The sequence below is a fragment of the Leptonychotes weddellii genome, chromosome 12 (assembly GCF_054177405.1).
Source record: "Leptonychotes weddellii isolate Sample4059 chromosome 12, ASM5417740v2, whole genome shotgun sequence".
Taxonomy (NCBI): Eukaryota; Metazoa; Chordata; class Mammalia; order Carnivora; family Phocidae; genus Leptonychotes; species Leptonychotes weddellii.
The window spans coordinates 78,935,760-78,954,989 of NC_138380.1; the positions used below are offsets into that span (position 1 = coordinate 78,935,760).

At 41.1% G+C, this 19,230-nt stretch overlaps 1 protein-coding gene across 1 annotated transcript in view; it reads left to right on the forward strand.

The window, feature by feature from the left end:
- Window positions 1-19,230, forward strand: part of LOC145716596 (SRSF protein kinase 1-like) — a 180,085-nt gene that overhangs the window by 51,179 nt on the left and 109,676 nt on the right. The window lies entirely within an intron of this gene.

Genomic DNA, 19,230 nt, shown 5'->3' on the forward strand with positions numbered 1-19,230 from the left:
TTTTTTTTTTAAGATTTTATTTATTTATTTGAGAGAGAGAGAATGAGAGACAGAGAGCATGAGAGGGAGGAGGGTCAGAGGGAGAAGCAGACTCCCTGCCGAGCAGGGAGCCCGATGCGGGACTCGATCCCGGGACTCCAGGATCATGACCTGAGCCGAAGGCAGTCGCTTAACCAACTGAGCCACCCAGGCGCCCCTCCTTTTTTTTTTTTTTTTAAATTGAGTTTGTCAAAAGACCTGGTTTCTAGTCTTAGCTAATCCATGGAGATGGTGTGTGGACTGAACTTGTCGTGACATTTCTGGCTCTTGAGTTCCTCATGTGGACAGCATTGTGTAGAAGGCCACTGTAGCATACCAGGATTTGATTTCAGCAAGGCATGTCGTAGCCTCTGGTGATACTTTGTTGAAGAGTTGGAGAAATGTGGTTTATGCAATTGCATACCTAGATAGTTTAACACCTGCTCTCCAGAAGTATCCATGATTTAATCACCAACTTCTGAACTTAAGGGCTCATTAAATAGTGAGATGAAATACTTTGATTCTATTCTGCTAAATGTTTTTTTCGTTGACGTGGATGATTTGGATCACTTATCAAATTAGTATGTGTAGGAATGTTGAGAGCACCTTTTTGGGCAGGGGGGGACATTACAGTTGGGAATCATAAAAGTCTCACTGGCATGAAACCACCTCTACATGATTCTTACTGATGTTCAGTTAACTTCTTAATGTACCTACTTCAGTGTACATGGTGGATTTTAAATAGGAATAACAGGGTTATTGGGCATTAAATGATAATAGGTGGGAAGACCCCAGGCATGATGCCTGATGGACATATCCTGTCGTGTCATCAGTGTTCCTCCCCAGTCAAAGGGTCTAGTAGCCTTACTGACCCATGCTTCACATTTGCTAGCTTTTCAGCTATGAGTCATTTGGTCAAAGTACTTTTAAGGAAAGACAGTTTGATTCCTTCAAATTTTAAATTTGTTTCTACCATGCATACTCCAGGTGGCATTTCTTACCTTGAAAAAAGCTTCCCTAAGTGAAGTTTTCAGCCAGGATGCTTGGTCCACTAAGGGAAAAGTATGAGTCACTATAGTGTTAAAAGAACACTATAGTTCATCACTATAGTGTTAAAGGCATAGATTTATTTGTATATATATATACAGATACAGTTCCACTTCTTGGAAAATAATGTACTTTTCTCACTTAATCCTTAAAATATTCGCTCTAAAGGCGTCAAACACTGTTCCTGTGTTGTCAGTATGTAGCATCTCATAGGCTTTAGTGCTGAGTAAGTTACATAGTAAGTAATTGAGAAGAAAGGCTTTATTCTTAACATTTCTGAACAGGGCCAGTATTATAATTCTTTTTGCTTTAAAAATCAGCTCTTGAAAAAGTAATAGACTGCCTGCAATGTCTCAAACGTGAAATACGGGTAGGCGTTTCAGAGAAATTTCTGTGCAGTTCTGCCTTGTGGTTTGCAGTTTGAAACTTAAGAGGAAGTCCTCTGCTGCCTGACATTTTCAGACATTGGTGGTGGTCATGCAGACTTGAATGTTTGTCACTGCTTATAGTCACAGAGGTCCTCACCTTCCATTTGTTTTTGAATTTTGTTAAGTTTTAGTGTATATGTTTCTCTAGTGTTTTTCCCCCTAGCATAAAATTTCAGTCTTTTTTTTTTTTTAAGATTTTATTTATTTGTTTGACAAGAGGGAGAGAGAGCACAAGCAAGGGGAGCAGCAGAGGGAGAAGGAGAGGGAGAAGCAGGCTCCCCTCTGAGCAGGGAGCCTGATGCGGGGCTCAATCCCAGGATCACAACCTGAGCTGAAGGCCAGACGCTCAACCTACTGAGCCACCCAGGTGCCCCATAAAATTTCAGTCTTTATGTAAATATACATTCTTAGAGTTTGTTTTCATAGGTCATTTTTGACCCAATGTTTTCTCTCCAGCTGCATCTAGGCTATGAGCCAGGGAGACCTAAGGTATTGAGAGGGGCACACTGAGTTGGGGAGAGCATTCCTGACCGAGGTGGAGATGTATAGACTAGCAAATTAGACATCCTTGCAAATTAAAAAAAAAAAAAAAATTGAGGTCAAATTCACACAGCATAAAATTAACCAGTCTAAAGTGAACAGTGGCATTTAGTATATTCACAGTGTTGTGTAGCCACCAGTTCCAAAATGTTTCATCGCCCCCACTGAAACCAGTGCCCATTAAACAGTTGCACCCCATTGCTCCCTCCTCCAACCCCTAGGTACCACCAGTCTGTACTTTGTCCCTTTGGATTATCTACTCTGAATACTTTATATAGTGGAATCATGCAGTATGTGACTTCTTGTGTCTGGCTGTTTTCATATAATGTTTCTGTGGTTCACCCAGTTGTAGCATAAATCAGTATTTCATTCCTTTTTATGGCCGAATAATATTCCATCACATGTATATGCCACAATTTGTTTATCCAGTCATCACTAACGGATATTTGGGTTGTTTCTACCTTTTGCCTGTTATGAATAGTGCTGCTATGAATGTGTGCATATGTATTTGTTTGAGTACGAGTTTTCACTTCTTTTGTTGTATATCTAGCGTGGAACTGCTAGGTTGTATTGTAATTCTGTGTTTATCTTTTTGAGGAATCAGCACACTGTTTTTTCCAGAGCTTCCACTGTTTGATATTCCCTCCAGCAATGCAAAGTGTTTCTCCACATCTTTGCTAACACTTGTCTCCCCTCCCCCGTTCCTTTCTTCCTTCCCTCCTTTTCAAATTATAGCCATCCTTTTCTGTGTGAAGTTGTATCTCATTGTGGTTTTTGCATTCTCCTAATGATTAATGACATCGAGTATCTTTTCCTGTGCTTGTTGGTGATTTATATATCTTTGGAGAAATGTGTATTGACAGTTTTTGTTATTGAGTTGTGTTTGTTATATATTTTAGGTACTAGATCCTTATCAGATGTATGGTTTGTTAATATTATCTCTTCTGTAGGTTGTCTTTTGCTTTCTTGATAATGCATTTTAATGCAGAAAAGGTTTTTTTTTATTTGTCAGAGAGAGAGCACGAGCAGGGGAGTGGCAGGCAGAGGGAGAGGAAGAAGCAGACTCCCCACTGAACAGGGAGCCTGATGAGGGACTTGATCCCAGGCATCCCGAAAAGTTTTTAATTTTGATAAGTCCAGTGGATCTATTTTTTTCTTTTGTTGCACATTCTTCTGTTTGTATAATCTAGGAACCCGTTGCCAGATTGAAGGTCCTGAATTTTTATCCCTACGTTTTCTTCTAAGAGTTTTATGGTTTTAGCCCTTATATTGAGGTGGTTGATCCATTTTGAGTTAATTTTTGTATGTAGTATGAAGTAGGGGTCCAGCTTAAGTTATTTGGATTGTGTATATCCAGTTGCCCCAGCACCATTTATTGAAGAGACCATTCTTTCTCCATGTAATGGTCTTAGTGTGCAAACTTTTACTTCTCTTTATAAGTATGTGGGTTTATGTAGAATTCACTTCTGAGGAGGAGCATTGTATGAGAGGATCTTTGGGGGCCACAGTCAGGCTTTGGTGGTTAGGATTTGTCACTTGAATGCAAAATTAGCTTTATAAATACAACTTAAAAAAAAAAGATTTTATTTATTTATTGGGTGGGGGAGAGAGGGACAAGCAGACTCTGTGCTGAGTGCGGAGCTGGATGCAGGGTTCAGTCCCACAACCCTGAGATCATGACCTGAGCTGAAATCAAGAGTCAGATACCCAACCGACTGAGCTACCCAGACACCCCATATATAACTTTATTTTTTTTAAAGATTTTATTTATTTATTTGACAGAGAGAGAGCACAAGTAGGCAGAGTGGCAGGCAGAGGGAGAGGGAGAAGCAGGCTCTCCGCCGAGCAGGGAGCTGGACGTGGGGCTCGATCCCAGGACCCCAGGATCATGACCTGAGCCGAAGGCAGCTGCTTAACCGACTGAGCCACCCAGGCGCCCCTATAACTTTATTTTAAATCAAATGGTTAAATTAGTGCTGATTTTATTTTGGCCTTTGAGTCCTTTTTTTCCCTTTTTTAAAAGATTTTATTTATTTATTTGACAGAGAGAGAGCAAGCACAAGCAGCGGGAGCTGCAGAGGTGAGGGCAAAGCAGGCTCCCTACCCAGCAGGGAACCTGACATGGGGCTCCATCCCAGGACCCTGGGATCATGACCTGAGCCAAAGGCAGACACTTAATAGACTGAGCCCAGCACCCCACCTTTGAGTCCTCTTTAGTTTGCCTGTGGTAGTTCAGTACTGTGAAATGGGCTTACTGATTTGCCTTTTCTGAAAACTTAGTTTATTCTGTAATTTATTCTCAAGGTAATTAATTATTAATGTATTTTTAAATGAGGGTCTCTAAAGAAATATTGATAAGTATTGATAAACTTAGCTTAAGTTTAACATAAACAGTTTGCATATGTAGCTCCTCTTTTTCCCCTCTTCCACATGATTAAATTGGCAATGTTTTTGTGTTAGAGGAATTAAGGGACTGAAGATGAGAAGTGCTGAGCAGAAGAGGAAGGTTAGCTTACAGTTCATTCCTCTGTCTGTTGAGGGAGTGGGTATGGCTATGTGTGTGTGGGGAGAATATATTGTGTGTGTGTGTTTTTTAAAGCATAGATGTTGCTTTGCTCTTTTGAATATTAATTTGCCTTAAATATACAGCCTACGGACAACACTGCGACTAAACAGAAAATGTAATTATTTAAATTTGATGAACTGGATTACCAGCAAAAGACCACTTGATTATTTGGAAAAACATTTAAAAAGCAGATTATGTAATTTTTTCCTCTTCCTGGATTAAATGTAAGAGTGGATGTGACAATAAAAACTAAAGCTTGGTAAAGTTAATCATTAATGTGTTTCTTGAATAAGTTTTCAAGAAAGTGGAAGAGACAGAGAGGAGGATAATTTTAAGCCTTAATCCTAAAAGTGGGTCTTTAAAAAAAGTTTATGAAACAGTCAACACCTGGAGGCTGTTGTACTTAAGCCCCTGTATTCTGAGAGACTAATGTTGAATAGATAATTCTCTTTTGGTTATAGCTTTTTGCTGTGTTGGAAAGGACATTTGCAGTGTGAACCATTTTGAGTCCTCCATTAGCATGTATAGAATTTTTAAATAGGGACACCTTGGTGGCTCAGTCAGTTGGTCAGCAGCCTTTGGCTTGGGTTATGATCCCAGGGTCCTGCTCTCTGCTCAGCGGGGAGCCTGCCTCTCCCTCTGCCTGCCTCTCCCCCTGCTTGTGCTGTCTCTCTGACAAATAAATAAATAAATCTAAAAAAAAAAAATTTAAAAATAGTATTTAGTTACATTTTCACAGAAATTAGAGATTTCTAAATGGTAAAGGAAGATACGAACATAGCTTTTTCTTAACTGTGACTTCCAGTCACTTTTGAAATATTGAGTAAATTAAGCAGTTTTTAAAAAATATGGTAGATTTCATTTTTACTTCTTTGGATTTGTGTTTATTTTAGTTAAGATAGGACTCCTTGGTTTACTTGAAAATATTGTCTAGGTTTTGTTTTAAAATCCGAATTTCACTCATGTATGTAAATTACTGTTTTGTAAGTTGGCTCGTGATCAGTGGATTTATAGACTGTCTTTGGAGTGCAGTAACTAAAAACAGGGCATGTGAAATCCAGGTTCCTCCCTGCTCTCCAGCGCCAGGGTTTTATACTGGTGTCTCATGGCTGGGACTGAAGGACACTGTCCTTGAACCCAGAAATTGCATGCATTCTTTAGTGCTTGAGTTCTGTGTTCTAGAGAATTAGAGCTTTACTCACATTCTCAAAGGTGGTGGTGGGGGAAGCATGTCTCAAAAAAAAAGTTAAAAGTTTCATTAAGGTAGCATATTGATAAAAAAAAAAAAAAAGGTAGCATATTGATAACTGAAGGGTAAACTGAAAGGTTAGTAAACTTCTTTGCTGTTAAGGATGTGACAGGACATAAAAGGGTCAGGTACTGAGTGACATTTCTGATTATTCAAATAGCTTGAATTAAGAAACTTGATAATTGTATAGAAGTGATTCTTAAATGTTTTGCTCTCAGGACTCTTTTAGACTCTTAAAAATTATTGAGGAGACTGAAGAGCTTTTTAAAATGTGGTTTATATTTATTGGTACTTAGTCAGAAATTAAAATTGAGGGCGCCTGGGTGGCTCAGTTGGTTAAGTGTCTGCCTTTGGCTCGGGTCATGATCTCAGGGTCCTGGGATCAATCCCAGCATCTGGCTCCCTGCTTCTCCCTCTCCCTCTACGTGCTGCTCCCCCTGCTTGTGTGCTCTCACTCTCTCTGTCAAATAAATAAATAAAATCTTAAAAAAAAAAATAAATGTTTAAAAAAAATTTAAAATTGAGAAATCATGACCTGAGCCGAAGGCAGACGCTTAATGACAGCCACCCAGGTGCCCCTATAAAATATTAATTTAAAGAACACAGTAAACCATTGCATATTAATAAAATAGCATATTTTTAAGTGAAAAAATGAAAAAAAATTAAATGAAAAAATACTTTTTGAAACAAAAAATTAGAAGAATGACGTTTTACATTTTTGTCAGTCTCATTATTGTCTGGCTTAATAGAAGCTAGATTCTTATATATGTTCTGCCTTTAGTCTGTCACAAAATGTTATTTTGGCTTAATGAAAAAAAATCCTTAAACTCATCCTGTGTCCTTGCATCAGCTGTTTGTATTACTGCAGGAGCTTCATTTCATTAGTATTGGAGACTATGTCTGCCAGGTACCCAGGTTTGAATAACCGTGGCTCCTCTGTTAAGTAAGAAGGGTGTTCCCTGGAAAAAGAGACTCGTTCTTTTTGCTCCCAGACCCCTTGTTAAAGCACAGGTGTTTTTCCTTGAGATGAGCGTATGCAGCAGAAGTGCTTGCTGTTTCATCGGACTGAGTATGTGCTCAGGGTTGAGATATAATAAAAATTAATATGTTTCACTCCTTGGTCAAATACACTCTTAGGTGAAACCGGCATTATTTTAAGTGCAAGTTGAGTGAAGAGCCCAGTGACTGCTGGTGGGTGCAGTTTGGGGCCACTGGGGATGAGGTGCTCGTCCTTTTACCCCCCACTGATTTACATTATCAGTGCAAATGTCAGCACAGTGAAAAGGGGCACATGATACCTCGTTATCATGATGAAAATAGTTTGATCTCCTGGATTTCTTGGGATTTGTGACCCCGCTTTGAGAGTTGTTGGGGGGATGGGCACCCCAGTAGGAATTGCTGTGGCAGCTCTTCCTACCTGTAGGAAAAAGTGTGTCAAACCAGAGTCTGATTTTCACTTCCTGATAGTCATGCTCATGTAAGAGTCTGGCCTGCACTGTAGACGAGATAGTGTTGTTCCTTATTCTCAGATGAGGTAAACCGATCCTGAGGGGTTACATACCTTGCCCCAGGTCATGGAAGTAGTCAATAGAGGCCAGTGAGCTGGAACTAAAATTGGGTGAAATCAAAGAGGACGTGTGTTTTGGAAGCCACATTTGCCTCTAGGTAGATAGAGCGGATCCTGGATTGAGGAGAGTCTAATTCAAAGGTCGGTTGACCGTGTTGACGGTCACCCTGTCTTGTACCGCTTGTGACCTTGCAGCCATTTTTTCCTTTTCTTGTCATTAACCTTTTTCATTAAGAATAATAGGGGGACGCCTGGGTGGCTCAGTCAGTTAAGTGGCTGCCTTCAGCTCAGGTCATGATCCCAGTGCTCTGGGATCGAGCCCAGCTTCGGGCTCCTTACTCAGCAGGGAGCCTGCTTCTCCCTCTGCCTGCAGCTACCCCTGCTTGTACTCTCGCTCACTCTCTCTCGCCCACGCTCTCTCTCTCTAACAAATAAATAAATAAAATCTTTAAAAAAAAAAAGAATAATAGGAATCTTGATTTAGAAGGATGCTCATGGAAACTACTTGATCTTTGATCTCATTTGTAAACTTGGAATAAGGTCAAGGAATAAAATATTGTCAAGCCTAGGAGTCAGGAATGTAGTTTTATCTGGTGGGCTTTCTCTGGCTTTTAGAATCATTTGTACTAATTTGTGCTATTTGCTGTGAAGCGCTTACTTAACGTGGAGGGAATGCAGTACTAGTGAATACTCTGCTTTATCTGGTCCTTGAGAGTGTCTTCACTGAGTAGTGGGTAGACCTCAAGAGTTAATGCTACTTTCTAGTCCCTTCCAAACAGTAATTTGAGAGGTGGTTTCCACTGTTTAAAGGACTCTTTTTTTTCAAGTTAAGAGGCGCACTTTTAAGATTGCCTGAAAGACACCTTTTTCATTTAGTGCACTGTTTTTGCATTGTGTAAAAATGCAGGGAGTTTCAGGATACCAACTGAGAAGTAATTTCAGAAAATTTTTAGTAACTAATATGTGTAATATGAATATGCATTAGGAGGAAAACCATCATAGAATCTCAGAGTTAACAAAAAGTTATTATGCAGTATATTAGAATCATGCCAAATATATTTAACCTGGATTTTTATTATTTGTGTGTTCACCAAGAGTATTTCCAGACGTTCCAAAGGGATGAGAAATGTGTCATATTTAGAGTGACATAATACTCCAAGGGACTTTAGGGATTATCTGCTTAAGTGGTTTTAGAACTTTAAAAATGGTGGAACCTTTTCTTTAATTGAAACCATATCCAGGAGTCCAGTATTTAAAGCATTAATGACAAGTGGTTGAAATGGGAGTTGTGGGTCTGGAATCCCTGTGCTTGCTTGGCAGGTTCTGTTTGCCACTGCTGTGAGCCATTGGTTAATAGTAATAAACAACATTAACATGTACTGAATGTTCGTTCTGGGCCAGATACGAAAGCACTTTACGTGCATGATCTCACAGTTCGAAAACCACTCATCTGGTTGGGATTGTGAATTTCATCTCTGAAGAAACAGGCGCATAGAGCTTCTGTGAGTCGCCCGGGGTGTTTTGTAGAGTTAATGTTACTGAAGCTAATGGTGTGTGTGGTGTGTCGTTTTTCCAGATAGGAAAATAGTATGTGTTCATTGCCAACATTTTTGAGTTCAGAGAAGAGTATAAAAGGGAAAGAATACTTAACTTCACTAATTAGGGATTGGTAATACTTTGGTGTTGATCTTTCTAGCTTCCTTTATAAATGTGTATTAGGAAATTGATATATCTACCAGACCATTTTATTATGAGTGTTTTCTTAAGGTTAAGAATATATTCTAGGGGCGCCTGGGTGGCTCAGTCGTTAATCGTCTGCCTTCGGCTCAGGTCATGATCCCAGGGTCCTGGGATCGAGCCCCGCATCGGGCTCCCTGCTCGGCGGGAAGCCTGCTTCTCCCTCTCCCACTCCCCCTACTTGTGTTCCTGCTCTTGCTATCTCTCTCTGTCAAATAAATAAATAAAATCTTTAAAAAAATATATATATATATATTCTAAAGCATGTTTTTCCCCCTATATGTTCTTCATGAGAATGATTATTTAATGAAATTTTACTAAATCGAACAGTTTATTTAATGTTTCCCGTTGTTGGACATTTATGATGTTTGCAGGGTTTTTCTTTTATACTTAATGCTGTAGTGAACACTTAATGAACATAATATTTCTGGATCATGAACTTCTAGATTTCAAATCACTGCATTAACAGGTGCCTTAAAAATATATATTTTGAAGCATATTTCCTAACTGATCTCTTTGGAAGGTTTTGCCAATTTATACTTTCTCAAGTCATGTAATTGAACTCTTGTGAATTCTCAACAGTGCAGTTAAAACAAATAGGTCATTATTTTAATTTGCAGCTAATTATAAATGAGGTTAAACTTTCCCCCTTTATATTTATTAGATGTTTCTAGTTTTTCATTTGTAAATTTTTAGTTTCTTTACTTTGCCAGTTTTTCTATTTGGGTGTTTTTCTCTTTTTAAAAAAATAAGAGTTCAGGAAACACCTGCATGTATCTCTCCACTCTGTGCCCCCTCCATCCCCAAAATCCCTGTCATATCTTTTGCCATTTTTTACTCAGGTTTAAAAAAATCACTACTTTTTGGCAGAAAGAAGTTTTAGCTTTTTATCTTTTAATTATCCTTCTTTTGTGATATCAGCCATTTGTGATGGCCACTGCCTGCATCCATTAATTCATTAGGTATTCTAAAATGTTGATGTTATCATTCTGTCTTTTTTCTTTCTTTTTTTGAAGATTTTATTTTAAGATTTTATTTATTTATTTGACAGAGAGAGACACAGCGAGAGAGGGAACACAAGCAGGGGGAGTGGGAGAGGGAGAAGCAGGCTCCCCGCAGAGCAGGGAGAGCCTGATGTGGGGCTCCATCCCAGGACCCTGGGATCATGACCTGAGCCAAAGGCAGACGCTTAACGACTGAGCCACCCAGGTGCCCCTAAGATTTTATTTTTAAGTAAGCTCTACACCCATTGTGGGGTTTGAACTCAAAACCTCGAGATGAAGGGTTGCGCGCTCTACCCACTGAGCCAGCCAGGTGCCCCATTCCATCTTTTCTTTATTCATTTCATAGAATATTTTGTAGAGAAGCTTCCCCGTATCAACTCTTTGGATACTTCAGGTGCATTTTGTATAGGAAAGTCCGTATACAAACTTGAGTCTTCCCTTTTATTTAGCACATTCAAAATAGTTGATTTACTGGCTTCTTCCAAAATGACCCCAAAATTACTTATGGATGTAACCGTGTTTGTGTATTAGTATACTTACTGATGCATAAATTGTTCCATCTGTGGCCAGCAAGAGCTCCTTCAACTGCCAGGAAGTGACCGGGCTGAGTCCACATGTTCTGACCTCAGTTCTTGCTTTCAAAGACCACATGCTCTGTGTGGAATTGAGCCCCGTATTCTGAGGTGGCTAGAGGGAAGGGGAGGCTGACTGAAGATTTCTGGGGAGTATTGTTAATTAATTGGTTACTGGTCAGCACAACAAATATTTGATGAACCATTTCTTCAGTGTGATAAGGATATGGTAGTGGCCATGAATAATTTTCAGATCGGTTTTCTGGAGAAAATTAAACAGGGTGATAGGATAGTGAGTGAATGTACTAGTTTAGGATCATGAACAGAATAGTTTTTAACTGTTATGCACCTGGAGTCTGTAAGATAAAAAGCTTGCCTTTTATGGATCAGAGACAAACCAGGGAGGTATTGAGTGGTGCTGAGTTACCTACATTTGTGAGTAGAGAAAGAACCATTTCCTGAAAAAGTAGTTAAAAACGGAGCTCAAAAATGTCTGTTTAATGCTTTATGATGGAATTAAGATTCTTAAGGCTTGGGAGACTCTACTTCTCATTCCTGTAATTACTTGTGATAAAAATAATTCTGATAATTTTTTTTTTTAAGATTTTATTTATTTATTTGAGAGAGAGAGAGAATGAGAGAGAGCACATGAGAGTGGGGAGGGTCAGAGGGAGAAGCAGACTCCCTGCCGAGCAGGGAGCCCGATGCGGGACTCGATCCAGGGACTCTAGGATCATGACCTGAGCCGAAGGCAGACGCTTAACCGACTGAGCCACCCAGGCGTCCCAATTCTGATAATTCTAAAACAACAACCTATGTTACAGTGCAGCCTGCGGGGAAGAAATCTCTTGGCTGTGAAGTAGAAGGCTCCAGATTTTCAGTCTCAGGGGTTTATGGTCTTTGAACAAGCAGCTCCTCTGGCCTTCTTTTTGAAGGAATTTACCGGTGGCAGTAAGAGGAGCTCAGGAACACCTTCTTTGGGAAAGAAAAATACATCTTTTACACATTTGGGCATGTTATCATTTTGGTGGAGGCATTACTCAGTGAACTTTTAAAAATCACCCCGGAATTCGTGGCGTGGAACCCGGGTCCGTGCTACTTCTAATAAGGATTCAGCTCTCCAAGGTCAGAGAGATGCCACAAGATCATCATCGGTGTATTGGACAGTACCTGTATGAATGGACGAGGGCTCAGTAAATGATCTTAAGGAAATTACTTTAACCTTGCCAAAGTGGATGTTGAAGATCACAGTTGAAGTTCACAGCCTTTCCCTTTTCACTGGTACTTTTTTTCCTGTTTTACCCCATTTAAAAGGAACACAGGGGCTCCTGGCTGGCTCAGTTGGTAGAGCATCTGACTCTTGATCCTCAGGGTTGTGAGTTCGAGCCCCATGTTGGGTGTAGAGATTAGTTAAAAAATAAATTAATTAATTAAAAAAATGAACACAAAACCCAAGAATCTTCCTTTCCTTCTGGACTTACCTGCTTCCCTTCGTTGTTTCCCTTCATTGTTCTTCCATTGCGGGATGGCTCCGCTATTGTTTGCTGAGTAGATGTGCTTTTTTTTTTTTTTTAAAGATTTTATTTATTTATTTGACAGAGAGATAGAGAGAGAGTACAAGTAGACAGAGAGGCAGGCAGAGGGAGAGGGAGAAGCAGGCTCTCCGCTGAGCAGGAAGCCCGATGCGGGGCTCAATCCCAGGACCCCGGGACCATGACCTGAGCTGAAGGCAGCCGCCCAACTGACTGAGCCACCCAGGCACCCGTAGATGTGCTTTTTAACTTGCATTTATATCCTATGCATATGGCAGATGTTACACATTTTCTAGAGAATAACCTTTTTGTTCATATTCTCCATGTTCATTTCTCATTTGCTTCTCCTGCTTTCGACTCCAGTTTTTCTCTATTTGTTCATTGTATGTGGACTACTATGTATATTTCTCCTGACATCAGTCAGCCGAGTCACACAGTATTGTGTTGTGGAGAGATTAGTAAAATCAGAAGACCTTCCATTTGCAAATTGAAGGTGGATATTTTCTTTTGCCTGGGATAATTGTGAGGCTGAAGTTAGATGTACTTGGGAAACCATAAGGTACTATGACCGTGATAATATAAAGGCTATTGCAGCCAGGCTTTGACTTCTCCGAAGTAACACAAATAGTCCTACTTTGAACATCAGAACATGACATCTTCAGTGATTTGAAGGTTTCTAAAATACGTGGTGTGCTTCTCTACCACTTGAGAATTTTGTCCACGACTCCTGCTGGTCTTGGGTGGTACCGTCACTTAACTGCAGGGATGTGGGTGCAGGGAGGAATTTGTTCTAATCCTGAGGATTGCTTCCTTGGGGTTTGCCTCTTCCTGGGCCTTTTTTCATTCCCCCCGCTTTGTGTGTGTGTGTGTGTGTGTGTGTTTAAGTTCTTTTTATTTATTTATTTGACACAGAGAGAGAGAGAGAGAGGGAGAGAGAGAACACAAGCAGGGGGAGCGGCAGAAGGAAAGGGAGAAGCAGGCTCCCCAAGGTGCAGGGAGCCCAATGCGGGACTTGATCCCAGGACCTTGGGATCATGACCTGAGCGGAAGGCAGATGCTTACTGACTTAGCCACGCAGGCACCACTGTGTGTTTCTTGTTGCTCCTCGTTGAGCTGCTTGACTCTCAAACTTGGTAGCCCGGTCTTTTATTATCTTCCTTAGTCAGAGTATGCCCTAATCATTGGGCTTTTGATTCTGTTCTTGTACTTTGAAACAGCTTCTTCATCCTTTCCCTCCCTTCTTGCCTTCAGAGCACGTTTCCCCCTTGGTTTTTTAGCCCCTTCTTCTAATACCAGAGCTCGTAAAACTTGTCAGTAACCAACTCCCTAGCACAAGCAACAATGGAAATCAAAAAAGGCAGAGGTTGTACTTGGGACGTATTTTAGTTAGGGCCTGATTTCAAGTTTGATGTGGCTACAATGTAGTAGTTACCAGCAGAGTGTAAGAGGAGAATTGACAGTGGAGCAGAAGGTCAGAAAGGAGATGGGTATCAACATTGAGGTGAGTCTGTGGCCGCTGGAGACTCTTCAGGGCACCTGTGTGCCCAGGGCGGGCGGGGTCCCAGGGCCCAAGAGCCATGAGTGAGCGGACGAGTGTGCCCTTCTCAGTAGACGAGGCAGTGCCAGGGTGCACATGTAGCCCAGCTACTCAGACACCGGCCTGCCTGTGGCTGTTTTCCTCTGGTAAAGGGCAGAGAGAAGTAAGCTGGTACCTGCAGGTAACTGACAAGGGTGGAAATATGGGGAAATAGCATTTGACCCAATAGAGTTTTGGTTTTGTTGTTTTATATGATACTGTAGTTCCAAAAGAGCAGTTGCTTACTCAGAATAATTTTTCATTGAGATATGATTCACATACTATAAAATGCACTCATTCCCCTCTCTCTGCAGACTCTAGAAACCACCATTCTACTTCCTATCTTTATGAATTTGACTGCTCCAGATACCTGATATAGGTAGAATCTATAGTATTTGTGTTTTTGTGACTGGGTTATTTCCCTTAGCACAATGTCCTCCAGGTTCCATGTTGAAGCGTGTGTCAGATGTCATTCCTTTTTATGGCTGAATAATAATCCGTTGCATATACATACCACAATTTATTCATCCATTGACGCACATTTGGCTTGTTTCTCCTTTTTGACTATTGCGAATAATGCTGCTGTGAACATTCATGTACTAGGATTTGAGGAATATCTTGTGGTTTTTATTTGCATTCTCCAGTGACTAATGATGTTAAACATCTTTTTATGTGCTTGGTGGTCATTTTTATATCATCTTTGGAAAAATGTCTATTCAAGTCCTTTGCTCATCTTTTTTTTTTTTTTTTAAAGATTTTATTTATTTTTTGACAGAGAGAGAGACAGAGAGCCCCATGTCAGGCTCTCTGCTCAGCAGGGGGATTGGGAGAGGGAGAAGCAGGCTTCCCGCTGAGCAGGGAGCCCGATGTGGGGCTGGATCCCAGGACCCTGGGATCGTGACCTGAGCCGAAGGCAGACGCTTAACCTACTGAGTCACCCGGGCGCCCCAGCTCTTCACTTTAATTGCAGCTTTTAGTTAAAGCAGTTAAGTAGGGTCATACATTTATGGAGCCAAGCCCCTCCTACCTAGAGTATGGGTTCTCTGATGAAAAAGAGTAAAGAGTCTCTCTCTCTCTGTGACCTGTGTTATGTGTAAAGGCTGAAGTGGTTGGCATAAATAATGTGTATTATGGAAAGGTGGTTTGGTTTAAAAAAAAATTTTTTTTTTTTTAAAAGATTTTATTTATTTATTTGAGACAGAGAGAATGAGATAGAGCATGAGAGGGAGGAGGGTTAGAGGGAGAAGCAGACTCCCTGCCGAGCAGGGAGCCCGATGCGGGACTCGATCCCGGGACTCCAGGATCATGACGTGAGGCGAAGGCAGTCGCTTAACCGACTGAGCCACCCAGGCGCCCTAAAAAAGTTTTTTTTTAAAAGATTTTATTTGAGACACAGAGAGTGCAGAAGTGGAGGAGGATCAGAGGGAGAGGGAGAGGCCGACTCCCTGCTGAGCAGAGAGCCCCACATGGGGCTCGATCCCAGGACCCTGAGATCATGACCTGAGCCAAAGGCAGACGCTTAACGACTGAGCCACCGAGGCGCCCTGGTTTGATTTTTTAAATTGAGACTTACTCTTTTATGCTCCATTTCATATCACAGAAGGTTTGAGGAGGCCTATCGTAGATGTGCTCAAATGGAGAAGTCTAAGTAAAAGATAAAAATTAGGATCAAAGGAGAAATAAATAAAGATTGGGGAGAAGAATATCATTGGACATTTCTAGATGGGGAGGAACTGTGTAGTAGTGTAGGATTATGGGTGATATAACATTTTCTTCTTTGTATATGACTTTTCATTTTTTTTTTTTTACATTTAACATATTACTTTAGTAAAAAGAAGATTTAACCATAGTATTATCAAAATTCTGAATGCATTTGTCAGAGTTGCTGCTTTCTCCACACTGATACATGATCCATTCTCTTGGTTTTATCTGCTATGGGCATTTGTGTTCAGTCTGTCCTTCCCTGAATTTCACTTGGTCCAACTGCTCGGTGTACACCACCCCCAATCCTGTCCTGGTCTTTAACCCCGCAGGGTGCCTCCTGGTCCCTGGTTCCCTAGTCTTGCATGTTGCATTACTGTTCTCTCAGCTGCAGCCTGGCCTCTCTGCTTTTTCCTTTCTGTTTGCCTCAATTCTACTAGGACTCATCCCAGCTACCCCGCCCCCACTCTTTCTGTGCTGACTTGGGTTCCTTTTCTCACTCTTCCATGGCTTCTACCTGGCTCTGTCATTGCACTGATCACAGTGTTTATGCATTGTATCTGTGTGCTTTTTCTTCCACTCCACTGGATGAGGATATAGATTTCTTCATTGTTTGTCCCCACGCCTAGCAGAGTGTGTGGTGCAGGGTTGACCCAAATACCTGACTATTAAATTAATAAATAAGGTCTGAATAAGGTCTGTATTATTATGAGGTGCCAACTGGTGGATGTGGGCTGGATCATACTTGTGGGTGTGTTTGTGTACCTTACAGTGCTTGGAAACTTGGGATATTTCACATAAAAAAAAATCCCTATTTCCCGGGCGCCTGGGTGGTTCAGTGGGTTAAGTGTCTGCTTTCGGCTCAGGTCCTGGGGATCGAGCCCTGTGTTGGGCTCCTTGGCTGGTGGGGAGTCTGCTTCTCCCTCTCCCACTACTCCCTCCTTGTGTTTCTGCTCTCACTGTCTCTCTCTCTGTCAAATTAAAAAAAAAAAGTATCACTTTCCAAGGTTCATGACTTTACTACCCTTTAAAAAAAAAAAAAATCCCTATTTCCATCTTCTGAAAATATGAGACTGGCCCCCCTGCATCAGCATTCCTTTACCACGCTGTTCACTAGACCTGGTTGTGGTTGCCCCTTTTAGATGATTTGCTATAGTCCCACCCCTTTCATCTCACAGGAGACTTGCTTTACTCATGTTATTGTTGTCCTCTTGAGACACTTGGGATTAGGTCCCTTGATCCAGAGGAAGGATGGACTGCATGCCCTATAGCCAGATCTCTCTGTCTGCCTCCAGTTGGTCTTTTGGCAGAAGGTGGGCAGCATACAGAGGTTTTGGTTTCTGGCATGCTTCTACAGTTCTCTTTCTGTGAGGCTAATGAAGGATAGAGCTTTAAACTTTCATATATACATACACAACTGAGACATTCACAAAGTGCTGGGGAGTTGAATTTCCAAGGACATTAGCAGAATGACTGTCCTAATGATACAAGTTCAAATAAAATGACATGTTTCGTTACGGGAAAGTTTATCATTCTTAAGTTCCTAAATTCCCTTTTAAAGTTTTTGACATGTAATCTGTATGTTGATGAATGGGTTTTGGTTAAAATATTAACATCTCTTACCTTCAGCAAATATTTAGGGACTTGCTTAGAGAAATCTTTAATTCCTTTATGAAGTTAAAGGTGGAGTTTTGTTACTTACGTTTGGAATTTTAAGGCATTAAGTAAATTGTGTTCTTGGTGTGACTGTATGAAATATTCACGTGCACTTTTTTTTTTTTTTTTGGCCGTGGTGCATAAATTCATAGGGGGCTAATCTCAAGTCCAAGCAGAGAACTGCAGCGGTAGGAAATGGGGCAGCCCTGAAGGGCTTTAAGCAGGGCAGTAAGGGGATCGGGTTTTCTGTTTTTTGAAACTTGACTCTGCAGTGTTGTGGGCCAAGGATTAGAGAAGTGTGAGAACCAGGGGTAGAAATGGTGACAGCTCCAATGAGAATGAATGATTAGGGAGGGAGAAATTCTGATTATTTTTGGTGAAGTTATGTCATCTAAGTACATAGGTTAATTGTGAAACTCCTTTTCAGATAAGAATGAATGAATCCTGGGAATACTGTAGCTGACAGTATCCTCTTATTCAGGCTATTACGCTGATTGAGAAAAGAGAGGGTAAGAGTCTGTGGCTCTCTGTGGGAAAAGAATCTTTTAGTTGAGTAAGCAGAAACTCACGATTACTCCTTTCTGTCCTCCCACACGTTGGGCATAGGGCTGTCCCGTGCTTTAGGTGCTATGAAAGTGGTCCTGCCAATAGAAGGAGTTCTCCCAAGCCACCAGACATACCAGCCTTGTGGGTAGAAGCAGGAGATGGTGTCTGGGTCTCAGTCGAGAGATTCACCACTTCCCCCTTGTGTGCCTCAGTTTCCTCAGCTGTACCTGGGGTCCTCAAAGTGTTTACTTATCTTAAAGCGTTGTTGCAAAGAGTAAATAGATTAATATATGTAAAATGTTTACAATAGTGTCAGGTATTTAATAAGTACTTAGCACACTTGCTTCTACTACTGTGGTTACTATTTTTATTAATGGAGAGATCCACAAATAAGAATTCCTTCGAGTGAAATTTCTGTTACATTATGTGTAACATTGTAGTAGGAAGTTTCAAAAACAATACTCTTTGGCTCCAAATCACAGTAAGAATTTAGCATTATAGCTTTTTAAGTAGTGATCAGAATGAAGATTAAAGTCTGTCCAAGTAAGAAAGTCAGTACATGTCCACCATTCCTTAAGGTAACTTCCTGCTCTGCTGGTTGTCCTCAGTAGAAGTTCTAGTGTACAGTACTTCTCATTTAAGCTGTATGAACATTTTTACACTTTGAAAACAGCATGCAGCAGGATGGGTTTTCTAGAGCTCTACGAGATCATAATCCTGTGAATGCTTGGGTGCCGACTCCCTCTGTTTCAAGGGTGGTGGTTGGCAAAAGGAGGACAGGTTTTGTTTCCAGTGGTTTTTTTTTTTTTTTCCCTCTTTGGTGCAGAATTAATTTTCTATGAAAACAGAATCATAGACTGTTACGACCTCCAGGTGGAGCAACAAAGCTCTCCCCTCACACTTCTAACTTTGAGATACATTCAGGTGATGAGCCTACAACTACAGTAGTGAAGCTGTAATATTTATTAAGGCCTCCCACTTTGCCAACCACTTTTGTATATATTATCTTGTGTCATCCTCACTACAGTCTCATGAGACAGATAGTCTTTTTTTTTGGAAAGATTTTATTTATTTATTTGACAGAGAGAGACACAGCGAGAGAGGGAACACAAGCAGGGGAGTGGGAGAGGGAGAAGCAGGCTTCCCGCTGGCAGGGAGCCTGATGCGGGGCTCGCTCCCAGGACCCTGGGATCATGACCTGAGCCAAAGGCAGACGCTTAACTGGTTGAGCCACCCAGGTGTCCCATGAGACAGATATTCTTAATAAATTCTGTTTTTCTAGTTTTTTTTTTTAAGTTTCATTTATTTGTTTTTAGAGAGGGAGAGTGCGCGCGCATGTGTTTGGGGGGGGGGCAGGAGAGGGAGAGAGAATCGCAAGCAGACCGCCCACTGAAGCACTGAGCTCCATCTCATGACCGTGAGATCATGACCTGAGCTGAAATCCGAAGTCGACTGCTTAACCGACTGGGCCACCCAGGCACCCCTAAATTC